The 6,461-nt window shown below is 39.3% G+C and overlaps 1 long non-coding RNA gene across 1 annotated transcript; it reads left to right on the top strand.

Annotated features, from left to right (window-relative positions):
* The first annotated feature begins 1,423 nt into the window (after positions 1-1,423).
* LOC141371646 (uncharacterized) lies at positions 1,424-6,066 on the top strand. The gene is made up of 4 exons (XR_012376741.1): positions 1,424-1,539; positions 2,525-2,584; positions 4,991-5,111; positions 5,535-6,066. It is a non-coding gene; the product is annotated as an uncharacterized lncRNA (long non-coding RNA).
* Positions 6,067-6,461: the final 395 nt, after the last annotated feature.

Raw genomic sequence — 6,461 nt, forward strand, 5'->3', positions numbered from 1 at the left:
TCTCTCATTCTCTCTCTCTCAAATAAATAAATAAAATCTTTAAAAAAAAAAAGAAATCTCCATAGTAGCAGTGATGTTAGATGAATCTGTTTGAAGGATGTATTAGAAATGTCACTTTCCGTCATCTTGTAGAGATGGTAATAAGACTGTGTCTTTAAAACCTGTGGCATTTTGTGGCATATATATTTTTATACTTTTAAAAAAATTAGTGGGGCTCCTGGGTGGCTCACTTGTTAAGTGTCTGCCTTCTGCTCAGGTCATGGTCCCAGGGCCCAGGGATCGAGCCCTGCATCGGGCTCCCTGCTCGACGGTAAGCCTGCTTCTCCCTTTCCCACTTCCCCTGCTTGTGTTCCCTCTTTTGCTGTCTCTCTCTGTCAAATAAAATCTTTAAAAAAAAAATTAGTTGTGCCCAAAGCAGACATTAGTTTTAAAAATTTCCTGGCAAATTATTAGTAAAGATGAATTTACTATCAATTAAGAGATAGGTCTTATTTCTGATTTTGCTATAATTTATGAGATTAACAAAAATACTTTTAAGATTAAAATTAACCCCAAATTCCCCAGAAAAATATGGGTTATTATATAAGATTTTCGTGAACTACTTTGAAATTGATAGCATGTGAGCTGCTGAACTAGAAGTAGGAGCTGAAAGCCCTCTCCTGTATTTGAGAAATTATCGCAGGAAGGAGGCTATTCCTCATTGTTACAAAAGACTGAAAAAGTGAGATTTAGGTGAAATAAATATTTCCTTATAGTGGGAGTGTTTGAAGGCTTTGAGAAACAAGATTTTAGAATATTAAGTGTGGTTGAAGATATTTTTGGCATGTCGTAGTGGATAGAATGGCAACATTTTGAAATAATTCCTAACTCAAAGATTTAGTGATGGAGCCCCAGCTTTTTTTTATTTTTTAAATTTTTTATTAACATATAATGTATTATTTGTTTCAGGGGTACAGGTCTGTGATTCATCAGTCTTACACAACTCACAGTGCTTACCATAGCACATACCCTCCCCAATGTCCATCACCCAGCCACCCCATCCCTCCCACCCCCCTCCACTCCAGCAACCCTCAGTTTGTTTCCTGAGATTAAGAGTCTCTTATGGTTTGTCTCCCTCTCTGGTTTCATCTTGTTTCATTTTTCCCTCCCTTCCCCTATGATCCTCTGTCTTATTTCTCAAATTCCTCATATCAGTGAGATCATATGATAATTGTCTTTCTCTGATTGACTTATTTCACTTAGCATAATACCCTCTAGTTCCATCCACATTGTTGCAAATGGCAAGATTTCATTCTTTTTGATGGCTGCATAATATTCCATTGTGTATATATACACCACATCTTTTTTATTATTTATTTTTATTTATTTTTTAAATATTTTATTTGTTTCTTTGACACAGAGGGAGACAGCAAAAGAGGGAACACAAGCAGGGAGAGTGGGAGAGGGAGAAGCAGGCTTCCCGCCGAGCAGAGAGCCCGATGTGGGGCTCGATCCCAGGACCTGAGCCGAAGGCAGACGCTTAACGACTGAGCCACCCAGGTGCCCCTACTGCATCTTCTTTATCCATTCATCTGTCGATGGACGTCTAGGCTCTTTCCACAATTTGGCTATTGTGGACATTGCTGCTATAAACATCGGGGTGCATGTACCCCTTCAGATCCCTATATTTGTATCTTTGGGGTAAATACCCAGTAGTGCAATTGCTGGGTCGTAGGGTAGCTCTATTTTCAACTGTTTGAGGAACCTCCATACTGTTTTCCAGAGTGGTTGCACCAGCTTGCATTCCCACCAACACTGCAGGAGGGTTCCCCTTTCTCCGCATCCCCGCGCACATCTGTCGTTTCCTGACTTGTTCATTCTAGCCATTCTGGCGGGTGTGAGGGAGCCCCAGCTTTTAAAAAAAATTATTCTTTTAAGTTTTTAATTCCAGTTAGTTAACATACAGTGTTATATTAGTTTCGGGGGTACAATAGAGTGGTTTAGCACTTGCATACACCACCTGGCGCTCATCACGACAAGTGTGCTCCTTAATCCCATGACCTATTTCACTCATCCCCTCACCCCCCTCTCCTTGGTAACCATCAATGTATTCAGTATAATTAAGAGTCTCTTTCTTGATTTGTCTCTCTTTCTCTTTTCTTCCCCTTTGCTCATTTGTTTTGTTTCTTAAATTCCACATATGACTGAAGTCCTATGGTATTTGTCTTTCTCTGATGAACTTATTTCACTTAGCATCATGCTCTCTAGCTCCACCCATGTCACTGCAAATGGCAAGATTTCATTCTTTTGTAGGACTGAGTAATATTCTATTGTATATATGTACACTACACCCTCTTCATCCGTTCATCAGTTGATGGGCACTTGGGCTTCTTCTGTAAATAATGCTGCAATAAACATAGGGGTACATGTATCCCTTTGAATTCGTGGGTTTTTTTTTTTTTGTATTCTTTGGGTAAATACCTAGTAGTATGATTGCTGGATCAAAGGGTAGTTCCTGTTTTTAACTCTTTTTTTTTTTTCCCAGACCATAATATAGTCACAAGAGAAGCCAAAACCAGAGAAGACAAAGTCAAAGAGAAAGAAGGTATCTGTTTCTACAAATCTCAGAAACAACAGCAATATACATTTCTCATAGGTAAAGGACACCGTATGAGTCAGAGTTCTCCACAGAAACAGAGCCATTTGGATATTATATATATAGTACATATTTAATAAATATATGTATATATGTATATACACACACACACACACACATACATATAAAGAGATGTAATATAAAGAATTAGCTCCTGCAGTTACGGAGACTAGCAATGTTACAGGATTTCCTCCTCCTTCAGTGCCCGCGGTTCTTGGTTATGCCACTTTGAAGAATAAAGAGGTAGACCAGACAGAGTGCTGGGCAGCAAAGCAAGGTTTATTGAGCGATAGTAAAGTGATAGTACAAAGCTCCTGAAGAGGGAGGGGACCTGAAAGGGTTGTCCTGTTTTTAACTTTTTAAGGCACCTCCATACTGTTTTCCACAGTGACTATACCAGTTTGCATTCCTACCAACAGTGAGTTGATGAGTGATCAACAGCATGAGTGATCCTTTTTCTCCACATCCTCACCAACACCTGTTGTTTCTTGTGTTGTTGAGTTTAGCCATTCTGACAGGTGTGAGGTGGTAGCTCATTGTAGTTTTGATTTGCATTTCCCTGATGAGCACCTTTTCATGTGTCTGTTGGTCATCTGGATGTCTTCTTTGGAGGGATGTCTGTTCACGTCTTCTGCCCATTTTTTTTTCCTTCTGCCCATTTTTAAATTGGATTATTTGTTTCTTGGGTGTTGAGTTTTATAAGTTCTTTATATATTTTGGATACTAACCCTTTATCAGATATGTCATTAGCAAATATCTTCTCCCAGTGGAGCCCCAAATTTTGAAACTAAGCTATGCAAATCAATTCTGTTTCCTCACCCAATTCATGAAACTCGAAATTCCCAAGTGGTTAACAGCCTTGATATTGTGTATCTGTTTTTTATAGAACCCTGCCAGGTCACTGGATGGTTGGAGTAGGTGGCAGGGAGTGGGATGTCCACGACAGAAGTGGAAGCCAGTCTCTTCCTCTGTAGAAATTTGAAAAGCAGTTGTGGTCACAGTGGTTAAAGGTGCATCCCTCTTTTTTTTTTTTAAGATTTTATTTATTTATTTTGAGAGAGAGAGAATGAGAGATAGAAAGCACAAGAGGGAAGAGGGTCAGAGGGAGAAGCAGACTCCCTGCTGAGCTGGGAGCCCGATGTGGGACTCGATCCTGGGACTCCAGGATCATGACCTCAGCCAAAGGCAGTCGCTCAACCAACTGAGCCACCCAGGTGCCCAAGGCGCATCCCTCTTATTTTCCCAGTCACTTTTTAGTGGTATTCTGGTACTTACTTACCTGTTTATACTTGAAGTTGAGAGAGTAGCAAACTTTGGAAGAGTGTAAGGCTTATTGAGAAACAAATATCTTTTCCATGCATAGAATACTGGCAAAAACTAACAATGTCCACATGGTTGGTAGATACTAAGAGATCATCTTAGTTCACAATTGTCTGTGATATTGGTGAAGATAAGGCAGTTTGAGTTGGACAGACCTGGCTCTGAACCTGGATTCTCCTATATTCCCTAGCTGAGTCACCTTGAGCTTCTCTCTGAGCTTTTGAGTCCTTTGCTATAAGGTGAACATTACCATCTATCTGGCAGGATTATTTTGTCACATAGTAGATATTCAGTAAGTGGTAGTTTATATTATTGTTTTCTGTAGTATTTCTTAGTATAAGTATATGATCCAGGTTAAGAGCAGAGTTAATTGTTTTTTATTCCCACACCCCTTTTCAAAGAAAGAGTAGAATGAGTGTGAGAGATTGAGAAATGGTGAAACCGGAGTTGTTGTTATTTATTTTTTTTTAATTTTTAAGGGGATATTTGGTATAAACCTGTCCTTACTGGTGATGAAAATTTAGTGAGCATTAGAGTTTTGTTTGCCTCAGTTAAAATCCATTGTTTTAATTGCAGAAGCTAGTTTATAGACTAATAGCCTTGGACAGCAGGCATTAAAGTTGATAGAAGTATCCAAAGAAAGAACTAAGCCTCTGATTTCTCCCATCTCTCTAGAGCCCTACAGCCTTGATATTTGCATTCTTGTTATATTATATACTTTATTTTTGGTTATGAAACATGTTTTATTGTCTTTATACCTTGATAAGCATTAATTAATATAGTAGGTGATTCTCTGACCCCATACTTTCACCAGCTTAGGGGAAATCAAGATTGAGGAGTATCTTGAAAAATAAAAGGAGCATCTAAACTCAGAGTCCCAGTCATCTGTGTTACAAATATAACAAAAGCTTGGTAAAGAAAGGCTTCCTTTTTTTTCCTCACCCTGCTGCAGCTATCTTTACCTCTCTCAAGGACTCTGTTAACTGCTCTCTCATTATGATAAGTTGAAGTAATTGATTTTTCCTTTGATTTCAGTAGATCCTAGATGACTTGTTTACTCCCTGAAGCTTACAGTATTCTCTTAAGACCTGAGCAAGAGGATTCTCTCTCCTGGATCTTGTATGTAGAGGCCTCAGATATCACAAACTTTAAAAAAGTAAGTGTCATTTGGGATCCAGCACTCAGCACTGGTAGAGCAACTTGTAATCCAAACATTTACCCTAGTGACTAACACCTGTCAGGCCCCAGATACACTTCTTTTTTTTATTTTATTTATTTTAATTTTTATTGTTATGTTAATCAACATACATTACATCATTAGTTTTTGATGTAGTGTTCCATGATTCATTGTTTGTGCATAACACCCAGTGCTCCACACAGAATGTGCCCTCTTTAATACCCATCACCAGGCTAACCCATCCCCCCACCCCCTCCCCTCTAGAACCCTCAGTTTGTTTTTCAGAGTCCATCGTCTCTCATGGTTCGTCTCCCCCTCCGACTTACTCCCCTTCATTCTTCCCCTCCTGCTATCTTCTTCTTTTTCTTTTTTCTTAACATATGTTGCATTATTTGTTCCCAGATACACTTCTCTTCATCACTTGCCCTGATGCCCTTGAAACAAATGCCATGAAAGTTATGGGCTTTGATGCTGGTTATGGACACTGCTTTGGTATGTAGAGAGGAACCGAAGTGGCAGAAGTTCTTAGGTGGAAGGACAAATTAATTCACATAAATGCAGTAAATTCCTGTTTAATGAATTAATCACTTTCCAGTACTGCTAACCATCCATTTTCTTGTTTCTTTTTGTATTCCAGGTTGTGTTTCTACTTAAAAATTAGGTTGATATTTTTAACAGTGGTCCATGGCAGCTGAGGAATATTCTGAAATATTAAGCAATTCATATTACTCTTAAACTTTATATATGAAAGTCCAGATAAAACATATGTGATATACCTGTTGTTGACATTAGCAATGGATAAAACTTGATAGACTTGTGAGTTTTTGAAAAATACATAACACATAGGGGCACCTGGGTGGCTCAGTCGTTAAGCATCTGCCTTTGGCTCAGGTCATGATCCTGGGGTCCTGGGATCGAGCCCCGCACGCATCAGGCTCCCTGCTCTGTGGGAAGCTTGCTTCTCCCTCTCCCACTCCCCCTGCTTGTATTCCCTCTCTTGCTGTCTCTCTCTCTGTCAAAAAAAATAAATAAAATCTTTAAAAAAATTTTTTTCAAGGTATATAGATTAAACACTTCTCCAACTTTATTTCATGTCTCTGTGTCTCTCCCCTTCCCCACAACCTATCAAGTTCTTCCCAACTCCAGTTTTTTAAAAAAAATTTTTATTATATTTTTTTAAAGATTTTATTTATTTGACAGAGACACAGCGAGAGAGGGAACACAAGCAGGGGGAGTGGGAGAGGGAGAAGCAGGCTCCCCGCGGAGCAGGGAGTCCGATGCAGGGCTCGATCCCAGGACCCTGGGATCATGACCTGAGCCAAAGGCAGA

The sequence above is a fragment of the Callorhinus ursinus genome, unplaced genomic scaffold (assembly GCF_003265705.2).
Source record: "Callorhinus ursinus isolate GAN/ISIS: 27379988/994484 unplaced genomic scaffold, GSC_fseal_2.0 scaffold83, whole genome shotgun sequence".
NCBI classification, from domain to species: Eukaryota; Metazoa; Chordata; class Mammalia; order Carnivora; family Otariidae; genus Callorhinus; species Callorhinus ursinus.